This window comes from Danio rerio, chromosome 3 (genome assembly GCF_052040795.2).
Source record: "Danio rerio strain M-AB ecotype USA chromosome 3, GRCz13ab, whole genome shotgun sequence".
NCBI classification, from domain to species: Eukaryota; Metazoa; Chordata; class Actinopteri; order Cypriniformes; family Danionidae; genus Danio; species Danio rerio.
Window position 1 is genome coordinate 29,918,161 of NC_141023.1, and position 16,592 is coordinate 29,934,752.

General features: G+C 38.2%; 1 protein-coding gene across 4 annotated transcripts in view; it reads right to left on the minus strand.

Annotated features, from left to right (window-relative positions):
• Positions 1-14,323, minus strand: part of lrrc4ba (leucine rich repeat containing 4Ba) — a 67,406-nt gene extending 53,083 nt beyond the window's left edge. For 2 of the 4 annotated variants that reach the window (XR_015480892.1, XM_087244618.1), the window contains exons 1-2: positions 14,228-14,323; positions 1,004-1,175 (exon numbers count right to left, since the gene is read on the minus strand). The gene's annotated coding sequence lies outside the window, so the exon portion shown is untranslated. The remainder of the gene's footprint in view (positions 1-1,003; positions 1,176-14,227) is intronic. The other 2 variants (XR_015480891.1, XM_087244619.1) reach the window with 1 other exon arrangement.
• Between the last annotated feature and the right edge of the window lie 2,269 nt (positions 14,324-16,592).

The following is a 16,592-nucleotide window of genomic DNA, read 5'->3' on the forward strand; positions in this document are numbered from 1 at the left end:
TACCAAGGAGGCTAAAGACCATGGCATCCTTATGTAAGGCTTCTAGCATCTGAGCACTTTAAAGGTGGCCTTTGTTACACAAATTTCAAAGAAAAGGGGCATTGGACTAATAAACCCTCACACTTCTTTTAGCACATGCTTTTTATGTCTAGTTAATAATTAATAACAATTCCTTGCATTAATACAGCACTTTTCTGGACACTCAAGCACTTTGCACATTTTTGGTGGGAATCTCTTCATCCTCCACAAGTGTGCAGCATCCACCTGGATGATGCAATGGCAGCCATATTGCGCCAGATCGCACACCATTGAGGAGGCCATGATGGACAGAGGTCAGTGGGCAAATTTGTCCAGCATGCCAGGGTTAAACCTCTACTATTTTTCAAAGGACATCCTGGGGTTTTAACGACCACAGAGAGTCAGGACCTCAGTTTAACATCTCATCCAAAAGACGGCACTCACTGTGCAGTATAGAGTCCTCATCATTATACTGGGGCATTAGGACCCACACAGACTGCAGGTTGAGCGCCCCCTGCTGGTCTCACTAACACCACTTCCGCCAGTAGTTTTCCCATGTGGTCTACCATTCAGGTACTGACCAGGCACAGCCCTGCTTAGCTTCAGTGGGTAACCATGTGAGAGTTGCAGAGAGCTAGCCACCAGTTACATCTAGACACACAAATCTGGTTGACTTCTTAAATAAAAGTAAATGAAAGTATAACAGCCATCATTTCACTAGATTTTAGATTTGGTCATTTTCAAAGCAACTTTTATAATTTGCTTTCCTCTCGCATAATCTTTAGTTGCCCACACAGAACATCTCCAAATGCCCACCCCAGGATGTTCTCCCATTAACAGCAGCGCATCACTCTCCAGACCCTCCTGAAAGCCCCTATTCTGTAGCTCATGGCAGCTTCTCTTCAATGCTCTCCTTCCATCAGTCTCTCTCCCACACTGGGTGAAATGGAGAGCCTGGGGTTGCTATAGTAACAGGCTCACTCACCATCTTGCGTGTCACCATCACAGGAGCTCCTGATGAGTGTAGCCCAGCTCTGAGGCTATGAGTCTGGGGCAACTCCATCACTCTGCTCTGGGAATTCAGAAGCCCACCTGGGACTCCCTCTCTCTCTGTCTCTCTCTCTCAGCGCTGCCACTGCTGCTACATGGGGCTGTATCTAAACAGGGAGAGATGACAAGGTCGACCAAATAATTAACGAACGGGCAACTTAATGAAATAAATAACTCTGCACGCCTGAGTCAACTCTCTGTAGACTTCCAACACCCACAGCAGGGCTCAATAATAAGCTTTTTCGCGCTGGCCCAGGTTGCTCAAGCGGTTCAGATTTGTACTTACATGCCAACATTTATACTGGCACCATCTCAATTAAATAAAAAAAGCTATTTTTAGTGACATATTCTGATTTATGACTGGATCATTTTATTAAACATGTTTTAAGCTCTTTGGAAATGACAGCAAAAACTAAAATTGATGGCTAAATAAATAGACAAAGAGAAAAGAGCAACTCCAGTGTTATGGATGTGATATTTCCCAGAAAAACATGAAATTTAATTTGACAGAGACTGTATATATGGTAATGCGTTATTAAAACAACAGTTTATATTTTCTAAAACTATTAAACATAGAGGTAAGGGATCAGAAAAATATCAATCTTTAAACATGTTTTATGTTTTTAAATGAAGGAAATAAATGTGTCATGAATGTTACCAAAAAAAGTATGAGTTTACAGTATACAACATTCATTCATCAATTTTCCTTCGGCTTAGTCCCGTTATTCATCAGGGGTTGCCACAGCCGAATGAACTGCCAACTTATTCAGCATGTGTTTTACACAGCGGATGCCCTTCCAGCTGCAGCCCAGTACAGGGAAACACCAGGCCCGTAGCCAGCCTGCTGTAAGGGCTGGTTCTTTTTTTCTCAAAAAGTAGACCTTTTTACAGTTATTCACCTCAATTTCTATTTAATTATAAGATTTAAATGCTGCCTTTGTGACATTTTAAGCACTATTTTTAGCTGGATTAGCTTGTCAGATGGTCATCATAACCACAATTTTTGATGGACCAAAAATATTTCCTAAAGATTTAGAATAAAGAAAAAAATGACAAAATGCTTGATTTTAAAACACATATTTTTTACATAATATATCATTAGAAAAAAATAGGAAGCTGTTAAGGTCTTAAATTAAAAAACTGTGGCCTATCGTCATTTATTAGGCAAATAAACAAACCAAAAGCACATTCAGCTGTCCTCAGTTAGAATTTGGCCATTTGAATAAAAAAATACTTATAAACATAATAATAATCATAATAATAACCATAATAATATTTTAGAGCCTCATAATCTTTCTAACTATAGCCTCTCTTGTAAAAAAAAAAAAAAAGTGCATTTGGAAACTGGATAACAGCACCAGCCAAGTTAGGGTTCAAATGAATATTAATATGGTTCACTTTTGGGGCTTCACACCTGATAATAGCTCAGTTTTTTGTTTCAGGAATACGGTCCAAGATTTAGAATAAAAGTTACCTGTAAAATGTTTTCTGTCTTTAAAAACAATATGGTAATGAAAAATGACTGTTAAATTTTTCTTGCACAGCTGGATGTTGGACTCATGAAAAATATGTGTTAGCATTGATCAAACTGATTAGCAACAGCCAACAGAGGATTCCGCTGGTCTTAAAACCTTTTTTCGATTAGTTATTTTCACTACTTATGATGGCATGGCAGTCAAAATAGGACAAGTGAGTTCATGTATGGGACAAATTCTGGACCTTTGTCAGTGAAGGGTGGGTCTTCCAAACCAGCTGAACCCCCCTGGCTAAGGACCTGAACACCCATACACTCTCGCATTCACACTCGTACACTATGACGATTTTATTTAATTCATCTATAGCGCATGTCTTTGTACTGTGGGGGAAAATGGAGCACCCAGAGGACACCCACGCAAACCCAGAAAGAACATGCAAACTCCACACAGAAATGCCACCTGATCCAGCCAGGACTCAAACCAGTGACCTTCTTGCTGTGAGGCAACAGTGCTGACCACTGTGTCGCCAGTATACAACATACTTTGTAGAATTTGTAGAAACCCCAACAAAAATAATACAAATAATAAGAAAATAATATATTTTATTTAACATCTTTGAATGTGAATATGAAGAAAAACCAGTTATGGATGCGTTATATGAAATTAAAATAAAAACGTTAAAAACATTGACAGAAACATTTTTGCGTATTTTTACAGTACTGTAAAATACAAGCCCCTAGAAAGGGTTTCGATGAAAACATTTTTGTTCATGACAAGGTTGATATTTGTATGTAATTTCTCAAAGCAAAAATCCTCACAAGAGATTTTTTTCAACTAAGAATTGGACATTACAAAACGTTTTTTATTGTAAAATAAAACGTAGAATTGTTCAATAATTAAGTAAATATCTTAAATTGAATCTAAATATGAATAAAAGCTAAATATTTAATATTATGTAACCAGAATGTGATGTCTTAAAAGCTAGTGAAAAAGAAAAGTTTTGTCAGATGAAGGGGGCAATGCGGTGGAACAGTAGGTAGTGCTGTCGCCTCACAGCAAGAAGGTCACTGGTTCGAGCCTTGGCTGGATCAGTTGTTGTTTCTGTGTGGAGTTTGCGTGTTCTCCCCAAGTTCATGTGGGTTTTCTCCGAGTACTCCGGTTTCCCCCATTGTCCAAAGACATGCGAACAGGTGAATTCGGCTAGGCTAATTTGTCCATAGTGTATCACTGTGAATGAGTGTGAATGGGTGTTTGCGGTGAGGGGTAGCAGTTGAAAGGGCATCCGCTACGTAAAACATGTGCTGGATAAGTTGGCGGTTCATTCCACTGTGGTGACCCCAGATTAATAAAGGGACTAAGCCGAAAAGAAATCCAATTAAAGATGATATTTGTTAAGGCGAAGCAGTGGCGCAGTAGGCAGTGTTGTCGCCTCACAGCAAAAAGATCGCTGAGTCGCTGGTTCGAGCCTCGGCTCAGTTAGCGTTTCTGTGTGGGGTTTGCATGTTCTCCCTGCGTTTGTGTGGGTTTCCTCCGGGTGCTCCGGTTTCCCCCACAGTCCAAAGACATGCGGTACAGGTGAATTGGGTAGGCTAAATTGTCCTTAGTGTATGAGAGTGTGTGAATGAGTGTGTGTGTGGATGTTTCCCAGAGATGGGTTGCAGCTGGAAGGGCATCCGCGGCGTAAAAACTTGCTGGATAAGTTGGCGGTTCGTTCCGCTGTGGCGATCCCGGATTAATAAAGGGACTAAGCCGACAAGAAAATGAATGAATGAATGAATGAATGAAATTTGTTAAATTTAAATTAAAGATTACAAAAACGTTAACACCAACTTCAAATTATATTTCTTACTTGCTGAATGTCTTTTTTTTTTTAATCATCAGAATACACCAACAAAGTGTAAAACATCCCATGAGTCTACATGTTTAAGTTTACGAGGAATAAAAAAAACATGTAAAAGCTCAACAACTGTAATGTGCAGTGACAGCATGGCACTGGTCTGATAGGGGGAACTGACAGTTCCGTCAACTGGCTCAAAACTCTCTCAAACTGGCCCCAGGCCATTAGGCCATCCTTATTTGTAGAGGCCTGTACTGTACTGTACTGAGAAAAACAAGAGAACGAGAAAGAGTAGTGTATGTAAGGGTGAAGGACCGCACATTGGCATGATGGCACTCTGCATAATCACTCTAAACATGGAGCCAAGACTCTGATTTATCACCTAAACTGGGTTTACGTCACACTACGGACACTTCTGTCTTCTTGAACTACCTTGCTCTACCCTTCCCCATATTTCTTCCATTCTCCTTCGCTATTTCTTTTTAGTTTTTTTCCACAACACTCTCACATCAAGAAGGGAACTCAAATTTTCACCTTCCCTCATCACTTTCATAAACACCTCACTCACCCTTAAATCTGAATAAATGTAAATGAGCAAAGGTGCCATTTTCATAATTTACCTCTTTCTGTAATGGACCTATGTATAGCACATACTCTTGTAGCATGATGAACACAACCAGTTTTAATGTAACTTTAACACTACCCAGAAAGAAGTGTTTAAAGAGACATTTTAACTGTTACAGATGGTCATTGGTAAGCAGAACCAGTCCAAATAACCTCTGTCAGCGGGACAGTTGATTTGCAGTAAGTCTATTTACAATAGACACAGATTTAAATATAAGATTTCATTATGTTTCTCAAATTTAATGGTGAAATAAATTTGCATAATTTAATGTCTTTCTTCACAACCTGTTGGGATTGAAGTGTTATTTCTAATTTTGCTGGTTAATCACTGTTCTATCCACAAACTACCCCACTACCATATTACATATAATAAATATACATTGCACTGCTTTAGTCAAAATGTTAAAACCAAGCCAAACAAACCAAGCAAAATGTTAAAACCAGCTAAAACCAACTGATCCATGTTACTTCGGCATAACGCAATTAATCACAATGTAAATTGCATACAGTACAATTAGCATACATTAAGGAGCCACTATGGGGTATTGAAATCACTTCCAAATGCATTCATAACTTATACTTTCTAATTGACAAGCACTTGCACTCTCTGTATTATGAGTGACGATACTGACCACACATTTCACAAGATAATATATTTGTCACCGACTCCCAGGATCTGTCACACACCAAATCCTCTGCCATGATCTTGTCAGTCATCTCACTTTAATCTTGACACTTAGGGTTACAGAAGCTAAACAGATTTAACAGCACTGCATTGATCCGCATTGAGCTATCATCGACACAGTGGTCAAGGTGTGCTGGGTTGCAATGAGGAATGATTACCTCAAATATACGTCATCATTTAAGTGACGTTCATTTAAATGGAATACATTCACCTCTTTATCTTTTGCTTAGCATGTTTGTCAACCTATGCTTCTTTTTTTGTGTGTGTGTGTGTGTGTGTGTGTGTGTGTGTGTGTGTGTGTGTGTGTGTGTGTGTGTGTGTGTGTGTGTGCGTGTGTGTGTGTGTGTGTGACTACGTCCTCTTTTGCTGGGTGATATGACAGAACTCTCATAACAATACAAGTCATCTAATATCCTGATATGTCATGATTAGGGCTGGGTGATTTGGCCTAAAATCAAAATCTCAATTAATGGAACATTTTAACTCGGTTACGAATAATCAACGATTATTTTATTCATTTATTAAATTTTTTTGCCCTCAAAGTTCACTGACAGGATTTGTACAGTAAATATGCTCACATCTTACAAGTAAGAGATTTTTGACTGAAGGGAACACACACTAACTACTATCTATGATTATTTATTGAACATCAACGTTGAACAACTGAAACTAAAACACACATTGCCTACAAAAAAGTCACTTTTTTCTTATAAAAGTTAATTAATATATAGTATATGTAGTATAATATAATTATATAAAGTTCATATAACTTTTGAAAACAAAATCAATTATTTTCAGTGTTTTTTCTAATTTTAAATAGAAAATAATCAGTTTCTCTTCTAAATAAAATAACTTGAAAATAATATTTTAAACAGTGCATTTCTTGCATCTTCTGTAAACATGTAAACAAATATTTTAATGTAAATGATTTTAATATAATGAAAAATATGACTTCCCAAGACATCTCTGGCACAGCTTCCAATCATCATCATCTATGAAGTCCAAAGTAAGGCTCAAGAATGGGTCAATCATCCTACTTGACCAGAGTTCAGATGTGGCTGCAAAGTGGTCACAGAAGTATAAATCAGCCTCGTTAGACATTCCTTTAAACATAAGTATACATCAAGGTCCTTCACAGGACTCGTCACTCCAACGGGCTCGCTCCTGTCCTGTGGATTTTTGCCTTGTCCACACTCAGCACCAATTCCAAGCCAACCAATCACAGAGCTTGTGCAACGCATCATTGCAACATGTAGTAACCTTTATTTACAGTCTTTTGTAGTTACATTTTTAGAGGTGCACTTGCACCTCATTCGCATTCACTTGACACTGACGTATAAATCGGCCTATAGGGTCACATGACTCCACACGTGATAGGGAAATAATTGAAAAAATTGACCCCGGAAAAAATAGTTTGATTATAGGTTCTGATTGTCGATTACTTTTCTTTTACTTTCAATTAATCGCCCAGCCCTAGAGCATATCATGAAATGATAGGCTTTTTATTTTGTCCATACTATGTTGGACAGCCCTAAAGTCCTCCCACCCCAGTAGACGGCATTAAGATGATCCCTAAACACACATCTCATGAAGACCACCACTTCACAGTACATAAACTCTCCCCGAGGGAGAGTGTCTGCATAAAGCCGCACGAAAAGCTGCCCAGATGAGGCACTGAATCTGGGACGTCTAATCAGACATCATCACTATCATGCTGATATATTGTATTCTGGCTGGCCTGCTTGGTAAATCCCAACCAACGTGCTTATTCTCACATAGAAAAGCACATCCTCTTGCATGCACGTTTCCATCAGGAAAAGCCCCTTTGCTTGAGTTTACACTGCTGCGCTGAGCTCTCCTCCTGCCCTGGCTCACTTATTCCTTCGGTGACCCGAATCAAACTCCTTCCAGATAGTGTAGCTCAATGCGACGGCACCGCCATAGTGCTTGCATTGCGAGGTCACTGAAGCCTGAATGCTCTCATTACCAAACTGCCTCTCCAAACACATGAGCTAACCATAGCCTGACCACTTGCATTACCCCAAGTCCGCTTTACTCACACATGACCGAGCCATTGTCTGACCACCCTTACAAGTCAAGACTCGGGCTGTTTACCATGAAATAAGCAGCTCCTGACAGTCTCCATTACGGAATATCAATGTGACAATCCATTATCTAGATAGCATCATATTACGACAGCCTCGTGTCGCCTTGGAATCAATGACTTATGAACACACGGCTGAATCTTCGCTTGACTCACAGTTGACCCGGCGCTTTTGCCAATACGTGTTAGGATCATGCCTAAAACACTTCCAGATGTACAGTTCTTTGTGTTTTGAGTCAAACATGATGAGCTAAACATAGCGCCATCACTTGCAGTTAGCATTAGTCACGCATGGATAAACCTCAGCATGGCTGCAGTCACTACAAACACATTGTGCAGAGAATACGTTCTGAAAGCATCTCGGCTGGCGAGCTTTCTTCAAATAGCCGCACAGAGGCCAGCATCTGTCATGACTCAACTTATTTTACAGAGCGAAATCCCAAAAATACATCACAGAACCGCATGTGACCTTAAAATCCCTCGATGCTCAGCCTGAAACAAATCTAAACGTTGTTTGCGTTGTTCACCTGCCACACCAGCGCTAATGCATGAACAAGACATGCAAATCTGCTAATGTATACTAATCTAAACAGAGAGAAACTGCTTTATTAACACACGGCTGCCTGCTTCGCCTCAATTCCACATAGACTCATTAATAATCTCTCATGGGCAATTTACTTAACTCAGCACTGGCCATCCATGCCCACTGTCCGTCTTCTCCAACACACGATCAAGATGTTCCCCTCCCTCTCTTCACACATGACAGACCTCTCGCCCCAGTCCCCCCATCCCCAAAGCCTTTTACCTCCACATGAGCGCACTTCCATCGCTCCAGTGGGTTTCCAGACCTCGCCATGGGAGACTCGAACACCACGAATGCTTCCTGCCTTGGGAGACTCTTCCACTATTTCCAATTATGTCACTTCAGGGTTGGATTACGGTATTAATTTTATATCGCTAACCACTGCCATTCCTTACTGACAATTACTCGATAATTAAAGGTCTGACAGTCTTCATTGTTCCCCTGAAGGACCAGCACACATGCCTGGACCGGGGAACTCAATCAAAGCAATCATGGCTAATTATGCCGTGGTCCTCTTCCTCCACGCCCCCCACTCTGCGGGGAGAGCGAAGGAGGCCAGAATCAGCACTACGGTCGGGTCAATCCACCTCATTTATTGGTTTTGAAAGCGGGCCAGAGTATGCAGACCACTCACCGCCTCACCTCAGCCCTGCGTCTGTGCACACAAGGTGACATGTGATGATTTATACGACACCATCTCCATATCGACAACACCGGATTGCTAAGTTAGGCAGTGCTCAATTCAGCAGTCTTTGACTGAAGCCTAAAGATGGCCTTCACTCAAACTTGACCACCACCGAGGCATTTTGCATAAAAACTCTGATTTCTGGGCTTCTACTTAAAAAGGATTCAAGCTACATTAAGAAGGCAGCCAAGAATGGTCATCCTTCTCTTTCTCTTAAACAAGGGGAATTTATATTTTATGTGTGGTGTATTAAAATAAGACAGAAGTGTCTCGCACTTGCCATGATGGTGTAACTGTTGTCCCTAGACATCGCTTTAGACTTATTCATTACACTTTTATAACTTTGCTCAATGTCATAATTCAGTCAGGCAGTAGACGTAACACGTTGCAAGATGCATTAAACACCCTGCTCTCGCATAGTATTATACGGCCTTGAATGCAGACTACAAATACGGTCAGTGCAGCCTAAGTGGTGCCTATGTCGTTATCTCCAGGGGAAATCGTCCGGCAATGTAATGGCTTATGGAAAATAAAAACCAAGATTCGGCGGATTTTTTTTTTTGGCTTCAAACAAAGGTCTGTGAAAGCTCGCAGTCTTTCAACAATGACTGCTTTAGTCAAACCCACTGTATACGGACGGAGATGGAGTCTTACAATTGGTAATATCATACTGCACAATTTCTCTGCATGTCATCAGCCAAATTTTAGCTCCAGATCCCATGGCACAAAAACACCAAAGACTAGCGAATGGCTAACATCATCCAACATGCTACAAAACCCTCCTACGCCTCTTCTGAGTTAGAAAAGGCCTTTTATTGTTGGGCTTTAAAAAAAACAGACTTGGAGTAAAGTGAACACTGGTATGTAAAAGAAGAAGCCTGTGAGGGAGGTAACTCAGTGGTGTGTTAGTGTGAACATTCAGTGAGTCATCTAAATTTCTTGCTGAGATACAGGTGTGCAGGTGTGCTGAACCATGTCCCATGTGTGAGTGTGTGTTTCTGCTTATCATTCTCATTGTCTAGGAGTAAACAAGACAGATTTATGACTCTAATAATTAAAGAGCGTTCCGGTTTAATTAATGCATTACTGTACACATCCATCATTGATTTTTCTTAATGGAAATAGAGGTGAACAAGGGTGAAGCGAAATAAATATATAATTAAACATTCCAAATTGAGGTTTTCTCCCTGGACATGCAGATCCTGTAGGGATAAGAATGATTGCTATATTAACTGAATTTTTCAAGCTCAATAAAAGTCAAAAATCAAGGTTATTGTGAAAAACAATATAATTAAAATGTTTTATAGATTTAAAAGAAATGTATAGCTTATACTTATAAGTATATAAAAGTACTTGCATGACTTACGAGCTGCAAATCTGTTTAAATCATCATATTTACAGTCCTTATAAAACCTTGTAACAGATCATCCCTTGTTTACTTTCGTTATGAACAGTTAATAGTAAACCAGGAATTTTTCCTAAGAAAAGGTTAAGCTATTTATGTTAATCAAAATTATACTATACAACGCTACACTGTAAAAATTATCCGTAAATTAACAGTTATTTGTTTGTTTTTCTATATTAATTTCTTTGTTACACTCCATTTTGAAGACACTCTGTAACGCATTTTTACATTTTGATGTTAATATTTTGGCATACAATAAAGAAAATAAATAAATAAAAAATTAGTTTTCCATACTATGTGATTCATCTTTTTGTGATTTTCATATTTTTTTAAATGCTTTTGAATCACATTCTAAGACCTTGATCTTTCTACCGACATTTTTTAAACTTAATTTTATGAACATTCTTAATAGTTTAAAGTGATATATTTTCTGGGATGGTCTTGTAAATTATGTAATAAAAACCTTGTAATAAACTGCAAGTACATTTTCTCTTACTTTACAAACTTATTTCTCTATATATTATTTCTTATACATTATATTTTTTAAATGACTAAAATGTAAATAAAAGTCCTATTGTTAAGCTGTAGAGTTGAATATTCATCATCGAAAGTCAACAGAGCAGAGATCAACATACAGTAATGCCCTTTTTTACAATCTTAAATAAATGGAATACACAAAATACAATAATAAACAGATATTTTTAGTGTATGTACTACCTGACAAAAGTCTTGTCGTCGATACCAGTGGTAAAATCAAATAACAACTTGACTTCTAGTTGATTGTTTGGAAAAGGGCAGAAGGTTGATTTTTCTGATGAATCATCTGTTGAACTTCATCCAAATCATCACAAATACTGACCTATTGGAACCAGCATTGACCCAAGATTCTCACAGAAGTTTGGTGAAGGAAGAATCATGGTTTGGGGTTACATTCAGTATGGGGGCATACAAGAGATCTGCAGAGTCAATGGCAACATCAACAGCCTGAGGTATCAAGACATGTGTGCTGCCCATTACATTACAAACCAGAGGAGAGGGCAAATTCTAATGTTACAGTATATTCTTAACCTGGTATTAATATTACACCGAACTTGAAATGTTTCTTCAAATAAATAAAAGATCTATTGGGTTCTAAACAAAAAAAGTTTGTTGTTCAACCTAAAACAACAACAACAAAAAATAAAGAAAAAGGGTTTCTGGCAGTTTATCCCTTTAAAAGATGATCAAGGCTGTAACATGAACAAAGTTATCATGCAACACTATGCAACGGCACCTTGCTCTCCACATGCACATAATCTAATCCCACTAAAGCGGATGGTTTTGTTCTGCAGCTGCTTCTTGTTTTTCCTTGATGTCAACCAACTTTCATCGCCTCGTTTTCTGCGTGTCTCTAAACCACCTTTTAATCATTATCTAATTATTTAGATTTAGATCTGCCGCAGGCGCTCAAGAGCAACTTGCTGAGTTGCAGCCCTGAAGGGTCTGATTGGAGCAGAAGGGTTGAGGGTGTAATGCTCTCTGTGAACTGCTCCCTAAAGCACGTCTACATACGCCTTTCCCTCTCTGACGACTGATGTCTGTCACCTTTTGACCCACTGAAGTTAAAAGCCCCTTCATACGTTTAAAAAAAGGCACATGAAACGTAAAAGTATGGTGAGGCATCAAAGGTCGACTAGCACGCTCACATAAAAGGCATGATTTTAAAAAGGCCTTTTAGCAAGAGAAGCTTGAAGCTGATGTAAAAAAAGAAAACATTAGGTATCATTTATCAGTTATAACTTCACATGCGATACATTGCACAGGCTGTCAGAGTCACGGAGAGGATTGGAGCGTGAACAAAGACATTCAAATGATTATTCATAAAACTTCATGTCACTTTTAAATTTAACACCAGCATGTTAAGAGAAGCCATTGGAAAATCCACAGCAGGTAAATGGCTCACTTCAAACCATTCAAGAGGCATTAGAGAGTTATTAACGTGCGTTAATTCCAACATGGTGGATGGTTTTTATGAATACAGCCCTGGGTGACTCTAGAGTTTAAAGGGGTAGTTCACCCAAGAATCAAAGTAATGTCATCACTTACTTGGCCTTGTGCTGCTCAAACGCTGTATAACTTTCACAAGTTTTTTTTTTTTTTTTTTTTATCTAACAAAATGTTAGGGAATGACAGGCCTGGTTTATTTCAATAAAAGTAAATGGTGACTAAGACTCTCATTTCCATCAATCAACAATTATTCCAGCTCTAAGCAGTTCCAAGAAATCATACAAAATAAATCTTAAAGTACTTGACAAGCAGAAACACAACTTGTTTACCAACAAACGTCTGTCATGATTCTGATTGCAGCCATTTTGGTCCAGCGATACCTGGCTTCAATGTGAAATGTCTCCCTCAAAGCTTGCGTTCAAATAGTTTTATTTATGTGATGTGTCATGGCTTATGTTGCCAAGGGAACCTATATGATAATGAAAGCACATTTCTGTTCTTTTATATGCACTCCCCTGAAGCCTTCTAAAAAAGCTTCAATCGTTCACTTCTTTTTTTACAGCATGCCTCAAATTCAGAGTCTGATCACCCATCGTAAACTTCAAACTTAGCATACAAATGTACCCGTGACAAAACAAAGCAACGACATATCTTATCGACAGCATCTACAATTACTACTCAACAGCACGCAGTCATGAGGCAGAGCTTTGTTCGTTCCATAAATAGGATGCAGCATGAGAAACCAGTGTGAAGAATTGCACCCTGTTCCTTCAGCAACAGATGCCCAAGTCATCACCACTCATGTAACACACACACGCACGCACATGCCCATGGGTTAATTCTCTTTTAAATGAAGCACCGCAAACAACACATCACGATTTAAACCACGTCGTTTCACGTGTCAGCGATAACAGCAGTTGATCTTCATTCATTGCACTTAATCTGTTTGTTTCTTGTTCGCGAGCGGTGGAGCTCACGCAAACAAGCCGCTCGCGCGCTTTAGTGATTTATCACAGGCCACACAGTATTTATACCTTAATATTTGGGCAATGCGTCTTGCAAAGTGAAACATCAATCGCCATCCGCAAACCTAAGTCTGATCCAAAGTTTGAAGGCAACAGATTTAGTTGTCACACTGGTTATTGGTAAACCAAAAAACTGCGTGACAAGTAAACTAAAGAAAATGCGCATTTGGTGAGCATCCTTTAACACTCCGACGAATACGCATTGACCGGCCGATATTTACGTGCTGCTGTGTAGAAAAGTCTAGAATTGTTGCAGAGATTCCCAGCACTGAATAAAATAACAGACGCTGCGGTCTATTTGCAGACTAGTTTTAGAAGGCAAGGTGTTTAAAAGGAATTACCTCGCATCCTCCGTCTTGCAATCAGTAGTCCTATATCCTAAAGTAATCCCTTCATAATTTAAGACTCTAGGTCACTAAATATTGGTAAAAGGTGTCTCGACAGCACAAATTCATTAGCGTACATCGACGCCCGGACACACACGCGTGAGCGCACTCGCGCGCAACTGGACACATACACAGATACATACACATACTGCCGCATTAATTCTTTTGCACACATTTACATAGCAAACAAGGTTTTTCCTGTTATGGCCATAAATACAACTGACAAACTATACAAATCCAAAAAAATGCATTTAAACGCAGCTGTTTACGAGGGTATTGCGCACAAATTTCTAAGACTAGCGAACATGCGTACAAAAGGTTTGTTTCTCAAGTAGTGTATATACATATATCTATTCAGGCTTACCTTGTCGCTTTTCTCTTTGCTTTTAATTTAAATATATCCTTCAAAAGCTCTGGTGCGGAGTCGATGTCTCCTCTAGCCTGTCTTTCTCCGTCTCCCAAGCTCTCTCCCTGTTCAACTCTCTCTCTCTCTCTCTCTCTCTCTCTCTCTCTCTCTCTCTCTCTCTCTTAAATTGATTCACCCTTTCGCAGAGCTGGAAGCACAGCACTGTCTGCCTGCGAGTAGTGGCGGGTCAGATGGAAAAATACACGTAAGAAGAGAAAACAGCCAACTTCGACAGTGCGTACAAGTAACGTATTAATGAGCATGCTGTACCTACAACGTGCTAAAAAAAATCAATAAGACGGAAATATTACAAACTGGCTCAAGGGACCGTGAAATAAATATTAAATGGCCAAAACAGTCCACTGTTAAGTTCAGTTGTGCCATCGTTTGTCAAACGAACCTCAATGTGGTTTAATAATAACAAATTGTTTGTATGCATTAAATTAGTCAGTAGGACACTGAAGCCAAATGTGGACAAATAACTTACGAAATAACTTACAATAACATCCAAAAACTAGTAGCCTAGTCCAAATTTAGTGAATTTTTTAAAGCAACATTGAAAAAAATTTTTTGAAAAAAAAACATAGAAACTATATATATATATATATATATATATATATATATATATATATATATATATATATATATATATATATATATATATATATATATATATATATATATATATATATATATATATATATATAAATGTATGTGTGTGTGTGTGTGTGTATGTGTGTGTATGTATGTATGTATGTATGTATGTATGTATGTATGTATGTATGTATGTATATATATATATATATATATATATATATATATATATATATATATATATATATATATAATTATTTTTTTATTTATTGCTTGATTGAAGATCAAGTTTACTGAAAGTTTACAGTTACACAATAAGCGAGGCTGATCATTCAGCATCTAAAATCAGACCAACCCATAGCAATCATATATTCAGTATGCCTACCTGTTAATCATAAAAAAGGAAAGAAAAAAGCTCTGAGTTTGCATTTAACTAAAGAATTCTTTTGAATCCTTGATTCTGATTTTGCACAGCAGTAGTTAGAGAACAAAAACCTGACAACTGACTTGAAATACGACTGAAAAATTGTCTTTAATGGCTTAACTGTATTAATCGACACTGGTTCCTTGAATTATTAGAAAATAATGCACACCCATGGTGTAATGGCCACTTCGCTTCATGCCTTGACCACATCACCAACTTGAGCGTGCATTATTTTCCAATAAGTTCAACACACTAACATAAAAATTCCTTACTAAAATTATCGGTTCCATTCGGTGACTAAAATCTTTTCCTCTGGTCTTTCTTGTCTCTTTTCTCTATGTTCATTTTGGACTGTGAAAGCTGATGCTGACAACTGAGAAATTGTGAACATTTTGCAAATTCACACTCACACAACTCTCAGTTCTTGCAACATGCCACATTCTGAGGCACTTCTTGCTTTGAACGTGCCAAAATAATTGACAAGTAAGGCCTAAAGTTGATGAAAAAACTTAATGTTGTCTAAACAAGGTTGCTAAACTAAGCTGAAATTATTACGTCAACCACACTTTCAGACAGACTTCTTTTCATATCACGATTTAAACTTTTAACAGGGTTGGAGGTTGCAGTAGTTACAAAATCATAACTAATACAAAGCATTCAAATCCTCATTTAACTTGAACCTCCATCTACTGTATACACAGGGAATTGTATGAGACCTCAGATTTGTATCACATGACATGCACCACCTAAGCTGTGTTGGTAGTGTTGCCATTGAAAGGCATAATACAGAGTCTAAACTGAAGGCATGAAAGCCTCATGTTGTCATACAGAAATGACAGTAATTACCTGTGGTGAGCATGGAAGGTTGTTGCTTGGTAATGGTGAAGTGCTCCTCTGACATGGACATGATTTTGGCAATGCTTTTATACTTCAGGCAGAAAACTTAGTTTAAAACATTTGAAATGTAAGTAATTTAATGTTAAATACTTAACAAGGGACTGATAGATTATTAGAAAATAATACACACATAAGGTGGTGATGCCTTTTGGCAAACTTTGCCTGCTGTGACTCTCTGACTGAATGATTTTCCAGTATAGAATTTTTTTTTTCCTGTGCAAATTATGTTAAAGCTAGTGGTTTTAAAATAATAATAATTTAAGGAAAAAAATAGGTTCAACAGAAGCATAGAACTACTGCAGAGCTGGTCAGATCTGTCCTAAGCAATGTTATTTAGCTTAAAAAAAAAAAAAAAAAAAAAAAGAAGGAAAGAAAGGAAAGGAAACAATGGAAGGAAAGCAATATTAA